We start from the raw sequence: 16,135 nt of genomic DNA, 5'->3' as shown, positions 1-16,135 counted from the left end.
AAACGAATTGCAACTTGGTTTATTTTCACTGGGTCAAAATCCTGAAACTTCTCCAACAGCATTGTAGGAGAATCTTCACCACAGATACAGCAGCAGTTCCAATAGAAAGCCTGCTACCATCTTCTCGAGAGCAACCAGGGAGAGGCTATAAACATCAGCCTTGCCCGTGATGCCTAAATAGAGTGAATGATCACGTTGTACTTGATGTGCACTGGATAATTACAGATGTGTTTATTCTCCTCAATGTATTTTCACAAATGCTCTTCCCTTTTTAGTGATAGCATCTACTTCTTGCTGGATGGTATGTAAAGTTTACTTGCCCAAATAGCCATTATTTATGTGTGTTTAGACAGTGACTACCAGTAGCAATTCCACTGCAGGGGAGCACCACAGTTAGGCTTGACCCTGTCTTCACTGCCATGGAACAGCTTTAGGAATGTTTAGGGCTCTGATGAAGGGTATTTAGACTTGAAACATTGGTTCTATTCTCTCCCCACAAATGCTGTCAGACCTGCTGAGATTTTCCTGCATTTTCTATTAGGAATGTCAAACTTCACTGACTTTCTGTTCCAGGATCCCAAGATCAGAGGCTAATTGTGGTAGAGCTACTACCTGTGTCACCCTGATTGGCTAACTCAGGGATCAAACATGAAAACCTTTCTGGTTTGTCTGCCTGTTCAGCAGAATGACTTGCTGACTCCTCATGAGATTTGGAATTTAATATTATTATTAAATTAAATTAATGCAAGACCACAATCACTGCATCACAGAGTTATAGAATCATTCAGTCCATCAGACCAAAGCCCTACAATCCTATCACATCCAGTCTTAAATGGTGGCAATTTAACGACTATCATGAGGAGATGGTTTCAGGAACATACCCATCCCCAACAACAGCAGAGCCTAGCTTGTAAGTTCAAAATACAAGCATGAAATGATTGTAACTATCTTCAGCCAGATGTGCCCAGTGGATGATCCAGTTGTGCCCAACTGATGATCCAGCTCAGTCTCCTCCTGAGATCTCCTGAATCACAGAAACCAATCTTCAGCCAAAGTGATTCTCTTCACGAGATGTCAGAGATCGGTTGAGCACTCTGGATACAATAAAGGCTCTGGGCTCCGACAACATTGCCCAGGTGTGACAAATAGCATGTAAAATCCACTCCAGCTAATTACTGCCCCAGCAGGTTACTCTCAAACATCTGCCACATGTTGGAAAATATGTTGACGATGCCAAGGAGCACCTGCTCACCAAAGTCCAGTTTGCATTCCATCAGGATCACTTAGTTTCAGCCTTGGTCCAAGACCTGGATTTCAGAATTCCAGAACTGAGGTGAAATGGCTGCCCTTGACATCTGGGCTGATGGTGGATGGAGCTCTAGCAAAATTTGAAGACAATGGGAATCAGGGATAACCATGACTGGTTGGAGGCGGAAATAGCACAAAGGAAGCTGGTTGTGGATTCAAAGGCCAATCATCTCAGCCTTAGAACATCGCTGGAGAATATTCTCAGGGTAGTGTCCTAGGCCTAACCATCTGCAGCAGTTTTGTCAATGATCTTTGTTCCAGCATTAAGTCAGGGATGGCATGGTGGCATGGTCCCTTACAGCACCAGGGACTTGGATTTGATTCCAGCCTTGGGTCACTGTCTGTGTGGCATTTGTACATTCTCCCCTTGTCTACGTGGGTTTCCTCCGGGCACTCTGCTTTCCTCCCACAGTTCAAAGATATGCAGGTTAGGTGGATTGACTGTGCTATGGCATTACCATTGCCAATCCCCCACCATCAGTACTCTAGGGGCACCCTTGACCAGAATCAGAACTGGACCGGCCATATATATGCTGCGCCTACAGGAACATGTTAGAGGCTGGGATTCTGCAGCCAGAGGGACTCATTTCCTGCCCCCCAAAGCTTCTTGACCTTCCACAATGTGCAAGTAAGAAGTCTCATTCAAGACAAAGCAGTCCATTTGATTGTCATCCTATCTGTCACTTTAACATTCATATTAATTATGATAGACTGTTATGTCTGCTATCTACAACTTGCATTCCAAAACTTCCTTGACAACACCTCTCACTTAGAATTGGAGTAGGCACTTGGGAATGGCACCAGATTCTCATTCAAGACACACATTATTCTGACGTGGAAATATATCACCACTCCTCTATGGTTACTGGGACACAATTCCTTGCCTAACTGCATTTTGGAAGTATCTCCACTGCAGACTACAGCAGTCCAAAATTTCACCACCATCCTTTCAAGGGATGGGGGCAACAAATGATAGCCCTGCGAACAGCAGCCATAAATAAATGATTTTCTGACTCAGTGTATTAGGACATTTTACAAAAATTATGAAAATCGAAATTACTTCAGCTGAAATGGATGTGACTCAGTGTGAAATGTAAAGTAAGCTGCAGGGGTTTCTCAAAACAAAACTGGAAATTCTAGAGGAGCTTTGATCATGCTTTATTCAAGAATATATTGTTTTATAGCATACTAAAACAGCAAGTTTTCTGGCAATGAATCTGGAGATTACTAGTCAAAATGTGTGTCAGATGAATCTGTAAAATTGCCAGATACAAACCAGCAACAAAGCAAACTGCTTTAATCTGCTTTACTATCTCCTTTTACTTGGAGTCATCTGAATAATTCTGCTGGTAATGAGTTTTCAGTTATTGTCAGGGCAGTACAATGTTCCCCTCCGTACCAACTGGGGCCCTTGAGTTTTCTTTAATCATAGGATGAAAGGAACATATAAACTAGCAGGGAAACTACTGGATGATGTGATAAAATACTAACACTTCAGACTGCTTACCAAAAGCAGCACAAACCATAATGCTATAAATGTTTCTCATTATATAATTGCAGACAGCCCAGTAACTCACTGATTTTTCTGCTGAGGTAAACACTTTTTTTACAACTGGATCCTATCTATCTTCAGAATTCAGCAGATGTTAATATGTCTGAGATTTCAAATTTAAAAGTTAGTGAGAATTTTAAATGGTGTTTTATTATTTTAAATGAGGGTATTTTCCGTAGGTAGCAAAAATAACAAAATCTGACGAAATCTGAGGAAAAATTGAAACAAAGATATTGGAAATACTGGCAAGGAAAAAGAGGTTTGTCAGCATCTGAAAGAGACCTTGGCAGGGGTGTGGGTGGGGAGTTGAAGGGATGGATTTTCTGCCAGTTGGAGAACCAGTAACACTCCCATGATACTCTTTTCAGGACAGTCCACCAAACCTGATCAGATAGTGACAATGCCACTGATGATACTTCCCCAGTACCAAGACTCCAGAGGCAGAAGTCCCACCTAGTGGGCAGCTCTTGTATGCAACAGCATCACTGAGGAGTCGCTGCTGCTGGAGAGACAACTCCCCCAACCCCACTCTCTGAAGTCCCAGGATCCCAAAGAACCTAGGCTACGGATCAGTAATATGATTCAGGAGTTTCACAGGGTGGGGGAGGTCAGTGGGAGAGGGAGTAGGGGGGGTGCAGAAACAAGAACAGGGCTTAGTTCTCAATGGCAACCCTCACCCCGCACTTCTTTATGTCCAGTCCCTCGGTCAGGCACTGATTGCTTTTGTTTGAGGAACACCCCTCCCGGTGGCAAGCAGCCCATATAGGTTCACGTGTCATGGCGACTGACCCACATGGAGCTTAGTTAATCACACTGGTAGCAGTATGAAGTCCTTAAGTAGTCATTAATTGGACAATTAAGGACCCCAATAGAGGTTGACCTCGGGCCTTCTAGCCTAGAACTTAATTCTGCTGGATCCGGAATGGTCCTGGGATTTCAGTATGACGTCCAAGTAAGTGCCCTTCCTGCCTTCAAGATCACCACCAGCGAGAGCAAAAGATTCTGCCCCCCTGTTTTAAATACCCAAGAACCATCTCTCTCAAATAATTACTAACTCAGCAACCCCAACGCACGGAAAGTCTACAGGGTGCCTCAAGTTAACATCGCTTTGTCTTTCTGATGTTGATATACCCACACCAACAATTTTATATTGTAGAAAAATGAAAGCTTACAGAAGTGAGCAGTTCACCATATTCCATTTTAATCATGACAATGTGCCACGTGTCAAAGTGTTTGGAACTGATTTACGTTGTGTCAGCTGTTCAAGACACAAATGGCTATAATAGCGATTTAACATTCACTATAAGGACATTGCTGTGAAGAAATCAACAGCAAGGAAGTAATCCCTTTGTGTATTCCCGAACCACGTTAAGTGTCAGTTCTGCGTATGGCGTCTACATGGAAAAGTCTGAAAACGATCGGCCTTCTAACCTTGTGCTGTCGTTATGTGTGTAACTGAGCCTCAGTAAAATGTCAGCTGGCAGTGCTGCTTTAGTCTGAAGCTTTGCCCTATCCCTCAGTATTTGCAGTAGCAGTGCTGGTATAGTCTGAGACTTTGCCCTATCCTTAGCATTTGCATTACTTGAATATAAACAGATGATAGTGGTGATTCTGAGCCTTTTTCATTACCTGAGCTCTCCAATGCAAAACTTAGAGAATGGTATAAACCATCTCAGTGGTACTTGCCATGCCACACAATGAATTATTAAAAAAATCCCCTCCTTGGCAGTGGTACCACCACATAAAGAAATGGCAGAAAAGATATTTTACTGAAAATCGCAGGATGCATTTCTATTATTGTATGAAGAATTTTCCAAGTTCTTATGCCACATTTAAGAATTGCATTTGAGCAGAACTCAATAGCCTTCCTCCTTCGCTCCCACTAAACAACTGTTTTGGAGGATAATTTTTGGATTGGATTGGTTGTGGGGACAAATACTGACTGAATCTTAAGATGCCAATCTTGCATGATTCCTAGAGTGAGAGCTTACAAAAGCAAGCAGTCTTTATGTTATAGCAATCTATCTTCAGTAAAACCGTCCCTTTAAAAACAAATTTCCTAATTTTACCCTACTGCCAAATGCCCTGACTTCTTGATGGCTTATAATTGTAAATTCTTCACTCAAGCACCTATTTTTAATGCGTGAGTTGAGACTGCAGAAGTTGGTAAGCTGTTCAACTATGGGGGCATCACAATTAAGCCCAAACCATTTTTTAGAATGGGTGGGATTCTCCCAAAGAAATTCTAAATGCCAAATTTACGTAAAAACTGGAGTAAATCTCGTTTTTTTCAGCAGGATTTTCAAAATTAATCTCCAACACTCTGAGTACTGCAGAGTGCACTGGCGTGAATATCATTTAAAAGCTATGGACAGGACCTATTCCCACTAGAGAAGCCAGAGGCATAGCGCTGAGCAGGCCACTGTGCATACACCAATCTGTCAGCGTGGAGATCGATGCGTGTGCAGTAGCCGTGCTCTGCTAGTCTTCTGATCACTGGCCAGCTCAATCACTGGCCAGCCCCACAAACCCCAATTGGCCCCTGCACCAACTGACTGCTAGCCTCCCAGATGCGTTCAGGCTGGCTTTGACCCCCACTCCATCCCTTCCCAGCAGGCTAACCCACCCCTCACCCCAATGCCCAGATCTGATCACCAATCTCCCTCCCTCTGTCACCAAGCTGAGTGCAGAGTGGACCACCCCCACCCCTGCTGATCTCCACCAGAGGCCCCAGCAACCTCATTTGGCGTCTTTGGCCACATCCCCTTGGCACTGCCAGAAATTGGCGCACAGCTGATTAGTAATTTGAAATTTGGATTTCCATATGACTAGCAGGCACGGGACGGTATTCTCCTGGCCTGCTTGTGTCTCCCCCCTCCACTACACCCCCTGCCCTCCGCCAGGAGAGGCCCCCATGGCATTTGCAACTCTTCCCCACTAACAGGAAACAGGCGTCCTCACCTTGCTGGTGGGCACAGAGGATATCGAGGCCCTGGGAGGTTAGGGGCAAGGAGGGGTGCCCCTTGAGCAATACCAGCCTGGCAGTGCCAGCCTGGCACTGCCCAAGGGGAAAACTGGCAATGCTCACTGGGTATCTTGACACCAGGCAGGGATGACACGTGGTGGGGGGACACCTGCTGCCGCTCTGCAAGTGGGATTATGGAGGGGTGATCGGGTCTGGCAATGAGGGGGAGAGGGATTCAAAGTTGGCTCAGGAGGAGCTCCAGTCAGCCAGCAATTGAGGGGGGAGGTATTTGGGAAGATCAGCGATTTGGGGGTTCCGAGAAGGCCAACAAGCGGAGGGCTCATAAAAGGTCAGTGATCGGGGGGTTCCAGGGAAGGCCAGCAATTGCAATGGCACTTCAGCACCGTGCTGTCAGCCTCTCAGGTGGGAACCCGAGCCCACCACTTTCTGGTGTCTAGGCATTCAGCCTTGTGGGAAATTCATTCCTGTAATCCTGTCCGTTGGGCAGTTAGTTTTGTTTTGGGAGAATCCAGCTAGGATATACAGAAATCAGAATATTCCTTCACCGACAGAGTATTTTAGAATTCAATTTTTCTAAAATCAGTTTTAATATATTTTGTTACTAAAATTTGGATTGCTGATCAAAACTCAAAATCATTAGCGCCCCTTAATTATACCATCATTTTCAAACTTGAAAAACAGCTGCTATTCTTTTTGAACCATTAAAAATATTTCTGACTCCTCAGCTGGTTGGAGTTAGAATATGTTATTTTTCCCTGCTGCTAGTCTCCTGCTAAAGTAAATGTGTCTGTGTGTGTGTGTGTGTTTTTAATATAAACATTACATTTATAAAGGTACTAGGGAAGCCAGGAGATTACATTGAATTAGTCCTCCTTTGTGCCTCTGAACTAATCTGCTCATGTTGAATGCTGCTAAGTCAACAATGCACTTATTTCACTTGTTAAACTCTGTCCTTGCAATTTCTCCAGCACTTCATTTGCTACAATGGAATTTCAGCCAAGCTGTAAGTTTCCTTTCGATCAGTCATCACAACTATCCCACCAGACAGAAGGAGAAAAACATTGTGGTGGGAGCAAAAACATATATTGCTCCCATTCCATGCCTTTGTGTTTCCGACCTGCCCACTCGGAATAATTTCATTCAAAATTACCATTGATTTTAAGTATTGTTCAAACGAAAAAGGTATAATAATGAGGTGAAAGTGGTCGATCTGATAGTTAATTAATAATGTGATGGCACGTGTGGATGTTCTGACTTTTTCGACAACTTCCTTGCTGGAACACTGACACAAAGTTTAAACTAAGGAGATGCTATTTACAAAAAGCAAGTTCTGCTGTTGAACATTAAAGTTGGATGCTCATCTTGGGAATTAGTTATGGAGCACTTATTCCCTTAATTTAAATGAGGAGGGTATGATCTATATTCAGTTGAACACTGTGATAGTAGCACATTAGATAGCACTGCTGCCTCACAGCGCCAGGAATCTGGGTTTGATTGGCAGACTATCTGTGTGGAGTTTGCATAAATTCCTTATGCAGGATTTTATAATCTCGCTCAGGCAAGATTTGTAAGATCCCACCCGAGGCCAATGGAGAATTGCGTTCTGCGAGCATCACTCACCCTGATTCTAGAATGGGTGAGGCGGTAAAATTCCTGCCCTCATATCTGCCTGAGTTTCCTCCAGGTGTTCCAGTTTCCTCCCACAGCCCAAAGATGTATAGGTTAGATGGATTGACCATGCTAAAATTCCCCTTAGTTTCCAAAAATGGTAGGTTAGAGAGATTAGCCATAGTAAATGCACGGGGTTACAGAGATAGGGTGGGGTGGGAAATGGCCTGAGTAGGATGCTTTTTCAGAGAGTCAGTGCAGACATGATGGGCTAAATGGCTTCCTTCTGCATAGTAGGAATTTTATGTTTCTATGTGGAAGGTACAAGTGTTCTTATTTCATGCATTTTTTGTGGGTTCCTTTGTATACACTGTTGAAACCAAAGTGGAGTGTGAGATAGACATAATTAGTCATGGCCATGATAATCCTCCTTAGCAATTATGGCTGGAATTCTCTGACCTCACCCCCAGCTAGGATTCTCCAGTCCCACTGCAGTGAATGTAGATTTAGCTGAGCACCAAATTCTCCATTCTTGCTGGCAGTAGTAGTTGGGTTTGCGAAGACTGGAGAATTCCAGCCCATAAGTGTGTAAAGCCTTTTGTAATAATGACTTCATCATCTACAAAACAATAAACATTACCAAAAAACGGATTTAAAATACTCATAATTCAACAGGACCATGTTCAGAAAACAAGGGCACAGTCACACAAATTTACCCCCTTTTCCCACATCAAAAGCCATAATAAATAACATATTGATGAGGCTTAGCTAACTGATGCCAATTAAACCTGCATTGCAAGCAACCTTATGTTGTGAAATTGTGCCCACTGGGAATTCAGTTAGAATTCCTCAAACTGTTTTTATTTGGGTTCACGAGAAACTATCTGAGACATGAAACCTGATGTCCATCCAAATGAACTGTACTAAAAAGTTCCAGATGCGATAGCGGCTGTTCTAACAAAGCACAACTCTGACCTCGAATTTGAGCTCTTCCTGCTATATTGTTGCGCACTAACTAATTTACATGTAACTCCATATTCACACAATCAAACAGCACAGTCTGAAAGTTTTTTAAATTGAATATATCAGTATTTTTCTGAAGCAAACCTTATAATATTTTAATGAATAGAACTTGCGAGGTTATTGTTTTCCTCTCTTCACGCTCTCCAGGAGTATGGTGCAGAAAAAACTTGCAGGCTGATGGGCACTCTGAGAACATTCATTCCATGGTCATTACTAACTTCACACAGCCAACAAGTTGATGAGCCCTATATTGTGGGTTTAATGAGCCCCAGTTTGTGAAATGGGGCATGTATAATGGGTGTCACAGTGGCACAGTGGGTAGCACTGCTGTCTCACAGCTCCAGGGACCCGGGTTCAATTTTGGTCTTGGGTGGCTGTCTGTGTAGAACTTGTACATTCTCCCCGTATCTGCGGGGGTTTCCTCTGGATGCTCCAATTTTCTCCCACAGTCCAAAGACCTGCAGATTATGTTGATTGGCCATGCTAAATTGCTCTCAGTGTCAGGGGCATTAGAAGGGTAAATATGTGGGATTACGGGGATAGGGTCTGAGTGGGATTGTTGTTGATGCAGGCTCAATGGGCCGAATGGCCTCTTTCTGCACTTTAGGGATTCTATGATACTGTGATTCTATAATCTTGGGGAAGTAACTAATTCCAAAGCAATGAATCTCAAAAATGCTTTCCGAAGATGTATTGTTGCAGTGTAATTTTCTCTGCAGGGCTAATGATTTATGGGCAGCATGTTGGCACAGCAGTTAGCACTGCTGCCTCACAATGTCAGAGACCCAAGTTTGTTTCCAGCCTTGGGTGACTGGAGTTTGCACATTCTCTACATTACTGCGTGGATTTCCTCTGGGTGTTCCAGTTTCCTCACATACTCCAAGATGTGCAAGTTAGATGGATTGGCCTTGGTAAATTGTCTCTTGGTGCCCAAAGATGTGTAAATTAGAGGATTAGTGGCATAAATGTATGGGGTACGGGGATAGGGTGGCAGGGGTGATCCTGGGTAAGATGCTCTGTCGCAAGGCTGCTGGAGACCCGATGGGCCAAATGAACTCCTTCATAATGTATGGATTCTATGATTCATGCCGATACTTTAACAGAGGAGGCAGGTAGGAATTAACTTCTGATGCATTCATTTGCCTGTGCCCAATTTTATGTTGCAATATCTTCACAGATAACAAGGGTGGCTAATCTGCTTGTCCTATTAGAAGAAATCCCACCAATAATTTTTCAAGCCTGGAAATGAGCGTTTTCAATTGAACCAGTAGAAATCTGAGTCTTACATTTGAAAATATTTAAGAATGGAGAACTCCAATTGGCTATCTAGGAGGCATTCACTCCCAGCTTAGACATTAGTAATGGTTCAAACATTTGTACATTCTTGTGTCTGAACCGTCCACTGATGTCCAGCACTAAACTACATTACTAAATAACAGCCTAAAGCTGGTTAAAACATATGGTTAGATAGTCCAGCACATTACCTTTAGGGGCATATAGGGTGAACACCAACACATCTACATGGCAAACAACCACACCCAGATTAGGTTACCAGACATTGGTCCAGATGACTCTCTCAGCTCCAACACTGGTGGCTCCAAGTGCCAGACTCTGGGAACTTGCTTCTGTTAGCATACTGAACATAGTGAGTAGTCAAGGAGTAATGGCTAAACACTTGGCCAATTTCAGACCTTGTCAGCCCCATCACCACAGCTTAGCTGACCTTAGCTGATACCAAGGCTGGAATCAAATCCAGGTCTCTGGCATTGTGATGCAGCAGTGCTAACCACTGTGCTGCAGTGCCACCCATAAATCATTACCACTGCAGAGAAAATAAAACTACACTGCAACTATAATCTTCAGAACGCATTTTTGAAGTTCATTGCTTTGGAACTGGTCACTTGCCTCAAGATTATGGAATCATGGAACCAAAGAATCCCTAAAGTGCAGAAAATGGCCATTTGGCCCATTGAGACTGCACCAACAATAATCCCACTCGGACCCTACTCCCGCAACCCCATGTTTTGACGTAAAAATCACCTAATATTCACTCAAAGTACATACAAATGCATGAGCAGAATCGGCAGTAGGATATTGCATCCTCCTGAAATTTGGTTCTTTTAAGCATTGGCACGCCATTTAATTTGTTTGCTATCTGATCTTGTCCCAATCTATACTCAAGCTGCTGAATAGAAAAATGAACTGTTTCATCTGGTCAGGTAAAGCACCATTACAGACAACAGCAACTGATAAAGGCCACCGAGACTTTTTTGTGCAGTGTTAAGTATGTCTTATTAGAAACAAAATCCCCTTTTTGGACTGGCAAGCACAAAAATTGTCACAGCAAAGATTTGTCCAACAGAACTAATCACTTTGTAGTTTGTACTTTGAGTGTTTAATTTATGCCAATATCTACATTATTTTCCAAACAAACAAAGGTTATTCTTCATTTTCTCAATTATTCAAAAGTATTCCTTTTTTCCACTGATAATTTAAAAATTATTATTAACAAAAATTATTATTTTGTTATTTAGAATTATAGAATCCCTACAGTACGGAAGGAGACCATTCGGCCCATTGAGCCTGCACCGATCACAATCCTACCCAGGCCCTATTCCCGTAACCGCACACATTTATCCTGCTAATCCCCCTGACACAGGCATCAATTTAGCACGGCCAATCAGCCTAACCCACACATCTTTGGACTGTGGGAGGAAACCCATGCAGACATGGGGAGAAAGTGCAAACTCCACACAGACAGTGACCCGAGGCCGAAACTGAACCAGGGTCCCTGGCTCTATGAGACAGAATGTTAACCACTGTGCCACCATGCTGCTGTGTTTTCAAAATATTAATTTAAAATGGTAGAATAAGCCGGGGTGGAACATATGCCAGATACATAGGAGGATGTGGGACCACTATCCTGAAATGGAAAGACACCAAAGTGACTTGGATCCACATCCTGAAAACTCACTCAAGTAATTCCCCCTCATTAACCCCACAACACCTCACTGCGGACAAAAAGTGGTCGATTGGTACAAAATGCACAGGAATAATAATCCAATCCAATTAAAATCCTAGGAAAGAGAGCATCATACTTATACCCACTGACCAACTATTCCACCCACAATCTTATCCTGAAGCACATCATGAGCAAGTTGATAGACTCATTGTATAAAACACTTTTATAAAAATGTTTAACTTCACAAATATGCAAAGAAGAATAACTTAATTTAAAATTTCATAATATTGTATAAAATCAAAAGCAGCTCACCGGTTTTTCATAGGTATCATTACCTAGATTTCTTTCCCCCCCCCTCCCAGTATCTCTAATTTGAGTTAAGCAAATCTTCAGTAACTTCACAGGGTAATGTTGTCAGCTCTCCCAGGCGACACTGCTGTTGCTGCTGGTCTATTGGAAATCCTAGGGACCACCTTGCTCCTGTGATCCTGCAACCTTTCAGAGCTCTGCTGAGTCTAACAGGACTACAGCTCAAGGAGCACCTTTTTAAATCAGAAACAAATAAGCACCTCACAAGGAAGGAGAATGCAGGAAACTGCAAAGTGATTGGTTCCTGATATCTGTCCAATAAACTCCTGTAACCAACCGGCCAATTAGGACACTAAACACACACGTTCTGGTCTTCCAGGCTGTAACTTCTGTTACAATTTTGCAGACTACTTTTGAAAAAATATAAAATTCACCACAGAAAGAAGATGCACAGTATTAAGCAGCAAATATTTAATATATCATTTTAATACACATAGCTAAAATTAAAGGAAATATAAAGGGCATTCATACAGAAGTCGTTTTGTTTAAAACACGTCAGATGTAATTTTTCCAATGAAATAGCTTTTAAACAATGAAAAACATGAGAAGGACATTGAAAATGATGGTAACAACTATTTCTGAACTAATATCTACCAGTAGGTAAATTCCAGAAGATATAAAGCCACCAAATCTCAGGAAATAACAATTAATAATCCAAATCATTTTGAACCATTTTGAAAAATTTTGTAAAATTGAGATTCAAATCTTATAAGAAGTTTGATTTCATTGATTTCTCCCTAAACTTTCATTAATGCCATATGTGTTTTAATAGGGAACACAATGCAGACTAAATTCTACCGCCCCCAAGAATGGGTGTGGTGATCACAATGCAGATGAACCCATGCCTGTGACTTCCGGTTCAAGCAGTTTGCCAGTCCGTTGCTGTCTGCTAACTTGAATGCAGCTTGAAGCCAGTGGTCACCATGATGTTGAATTGCTAGACATCTAAGCAGGGGTGCCAAAGTTATGAGAGGCTGGTGCTAGTTAAATCATTTGAACTGATGGCATTTACCCTCATTCTGAACATTTTTTTTACTATAGTCATCACCACTCCCTTTGCCTTCTGTTTTATGACATTTTTATGATTTAATCTCTGGCATAGCCTACCCTAATTCCAGACCTTCCCTATTGTTCTTCCCCCAGCCCCTTTGGACATCACACCACCCACCATGTCTGCTCTCCTTCAGTTCTGAAGAGACATTTTCAACTCAAAATGCTAATTCAGTTTCTCTCTCCACAGATGCTGTCAGACAAGCTGTGTATTTCCAGCACTTTCTGTTGATGTTACTTAAAGCCAGCCTGCACGTCTTCAGGGTGAATTGCACTGTGTTTAGAGCAGCTAGTCGAAGTTGTTTTGGAACACATTGATGTGGAAAAGTCCTCATTAATGGAACTACATGTGGGAGAGACACTGTTCCAAGTTTCTCTGATGCTGCACTGGAAATTATGGCTCAGGATGTGGAAAAGGAGAATAGCGAGGGGCCAAGGAGACCTAGTGGAGAAACGCTCGAATGATGGTGGGAACAGATAGCCAGGAGTTGAACCCTGAAGTCCTGGATACAGTGCATCAGAAACGCAGAGAAATTGAGGACAAATTCCATATCCCACCAACTACCAACAATCTCTACCAATCACAACTCTTGCTCAACATTAAATAAAAACAGGAAATGTAAGAGCAGGGTGGGGAAATCAGGAATAGGCTGCATCTCTCCTCATGAAACCTGAGGGGCCCCACACTCGGAGCAGAATGACTGCAGTGTGAGTGGAACCCACACTCAGGTAGCGGAATGAGGACAAAGAGGAGAAGCTGCCCGACAGTCCAAAACCAATTGAAGGTGCTTGCCTAAAGGTAAATCTCAGTGGGTCATGGAAGGCTGCTCAGCTCCGCACCTCTTGCGAACTAGGAGGAGCAGGGTGCCCTCTGGGAATGAGCTAGATATGCTAGTTGCTGATCTCATGATTCAGGCATGCCTCCTCTGTCACAAGAGGAAGATACTTGGCTGTACAGCCGCCCGAGCCTCCCTTCATTAGTGATTATGCCATTAAATGCTGTACAGCCAATTAGCTGTTTAGTGGAGGCCAACTGTTAACTCTTTGCAAGGCTGCAACATCACACAGGTAACAGTGATGTGCCCCCCTATGCAAGGTGTGATAGTGATGTCTATCATCATGCACCCCAATCAAGGACACGATGAAGTGCATCAGCGATGTCCCCCATCAGAGTGCAAACACTGGTGACATGCAGCCACTCTAACGTGATGCCAGGTTTCTTTTGGGGGGGCTTGAGGGATGGGACAATGCAGACTTTTGGTGCTAGTGATACCTTAGTGGGTCCATGTGCTGCATCCTGCTGGAATTGACAGACGTCAATGCTGAGATGTAGCTATAGTGTCCGAGTGGAGGGTGTGAGGGATGGCATTGAAGCACTCACCAAGTGTTCATTCATGGTAGTCCCAGAGGAATTGAGGGATGAGGGTCAGGACTCTCTTGTGAAGCCTTATAGAACATTGTAATGTTCTATACAATGCATGGTCTGGAGGATCATGGAGCCTGTCAAGTTGGCTATCCTCCTTATTGACATACAGCAATGGCAGAGACACTGACATGCTGCGGCACCTGGCCAGGACCAATGCCCTACAGAAGAGGAAGAGGCTGGGTCTGTTGCTGTTACGGGAGCAGCACCACAGACGCATAAGTACTGGCTGAGGGTTTTCTGAAGTCGGTCATTGTACCTGCAGATGTTAGAGATGCAGTGTCATACAAGGTTGTGTCTGTACTGGGAGACAGTGGACCACCTCTGCCAGACCCTCCAAGGGCTGACACCACGTGGAATGTGAGGACACCCACTGCCTATGGCCCTTAAACTCACAGTCGCTCTGAATTTCTACATGGGTAGCTTATTTCAAGGCAGCATGGGCAACATGTGTGGTATCTCCCAATCAGCCACAAACAAATGTATCTGGGGGATTACAGGTGCTCTTTGTGCGAGGGATTCAAAGTGGACAAATCTCCAGATCCTGATAATGTTCATCCCAGGGTACTTAAGGAAGTTGTCCTGGAAATAGTAGTTCCATTGGTGGTTACTTTCCAAAAGTCTTTGGACTCTGGATTGGTTCCTACAGATTGGAGAGTAGCTAATGTAAATCACTATTCAAAAAGGGAGGTAATGAGAAAACAGGGAACAATAGACCAGTGAGCCAAATGTCGGTACTGGGGAAGTTGCTAGAGTCTATTATCAAGGATTTCATATCTCAACATTTGGAAGACAGTGGTATAATCAGACAATGTCAGGACAGATTTACAGAAGGGAAATCATACTTGACGAATCTATTGGAATACTTTGAGAATGTAACTAAAAGAGTTGACCAAGGAGAATTGGTGAATGTGGTTTATTTAGACTTTCAGAAGGCTTTCGACGAGGTCTCACATGACAGACTAGCATGTAAAGTTAAAGCACATGGGATTGCAGGTAATGTCTTCAGATGGATAGAAAGCTGGTCAGCAGATAGGAAGCAAAGAGTTGCATAAATGGGTCTTTTTCCAATTGGTAGTCAGTGACTAGTGGGGTAACGCAGGGATCTGTGCTCGGATTCCAATTATTTACATTATATATTAATGATTGGAAGAGGGAACTAAAGTTCAAGTTTGCAAACGATACAAAGTTGAGTGGGAGGATGAGTTGTGAGGAAGAGGCAGAGATGCTTCAGCATGTTTCAGACAGGTTGAGTTTGTGGGCATGTGCATGGCAGATGTAATATAACATGGTTAAGTGAGAAGTTATCCACTTTGGTAGCAATAATAGGAAGATAGATTAATACCTGAATGAGTGTAAATTGAAGGAGGTGGATACTCAGTGAGACCTTGGAGTCCTTGTGCATCAGTCACGGAAAATAAGCGCGCAGGCTTTTTTTCTATTGATTCATTGGGCATGGGTGTCACGGGCCGGCCAGCATTTATTGCCCATCCCTAGTTGCCTGAGGGCAGTTGAGAATCAGCCACATTGCGTGGCTCCGGAGTCACATATAGGCCACATTAGGTAAGGATGGCAGATTTCCCTCCCTAAAGTACATTAGTGAACCAGATGGGTTTTTTACGATAATTACCAATGGTTTCATGATCATCTTTATACACTTCATTACATTTTTTTATTGAATTCAAATTTCACCATCTCTGATGATGGCATTCGAACCTGGGTCCCCTGAATTACTAATCCTGTGACAATGCCACTATTGCACCGCGTCTCCTTTGATTATTTGTGATAAGTTCACCCCAACGAACTTACAAAAAAACAGAGGGCGGAATGCTCTGGGACAAGTGCTGTGGTGTG

This window comes from Carcharhinus amblyrhynchos, chromosome 3, assembly GCF_965287045.1.
Source record: "Carcharhinus amblyrhynchos chromosome 3, sCarAmb.v2.hapA, whole genome shotgun sequence".
NCBI classification, from domain to species: domain Eukaryota; kingdom Metazoa; phylum Chordata; class Chondrichthyes; order Carcharhiniformes; family Carcharhinidae; genus Carcharhinus; species Carcharhinus amblyrhynchos.
The sequence above is the reverse complement of the archived record's forward strand: the minus strand, read 5'-3'. Positions refer to the sequence as shown.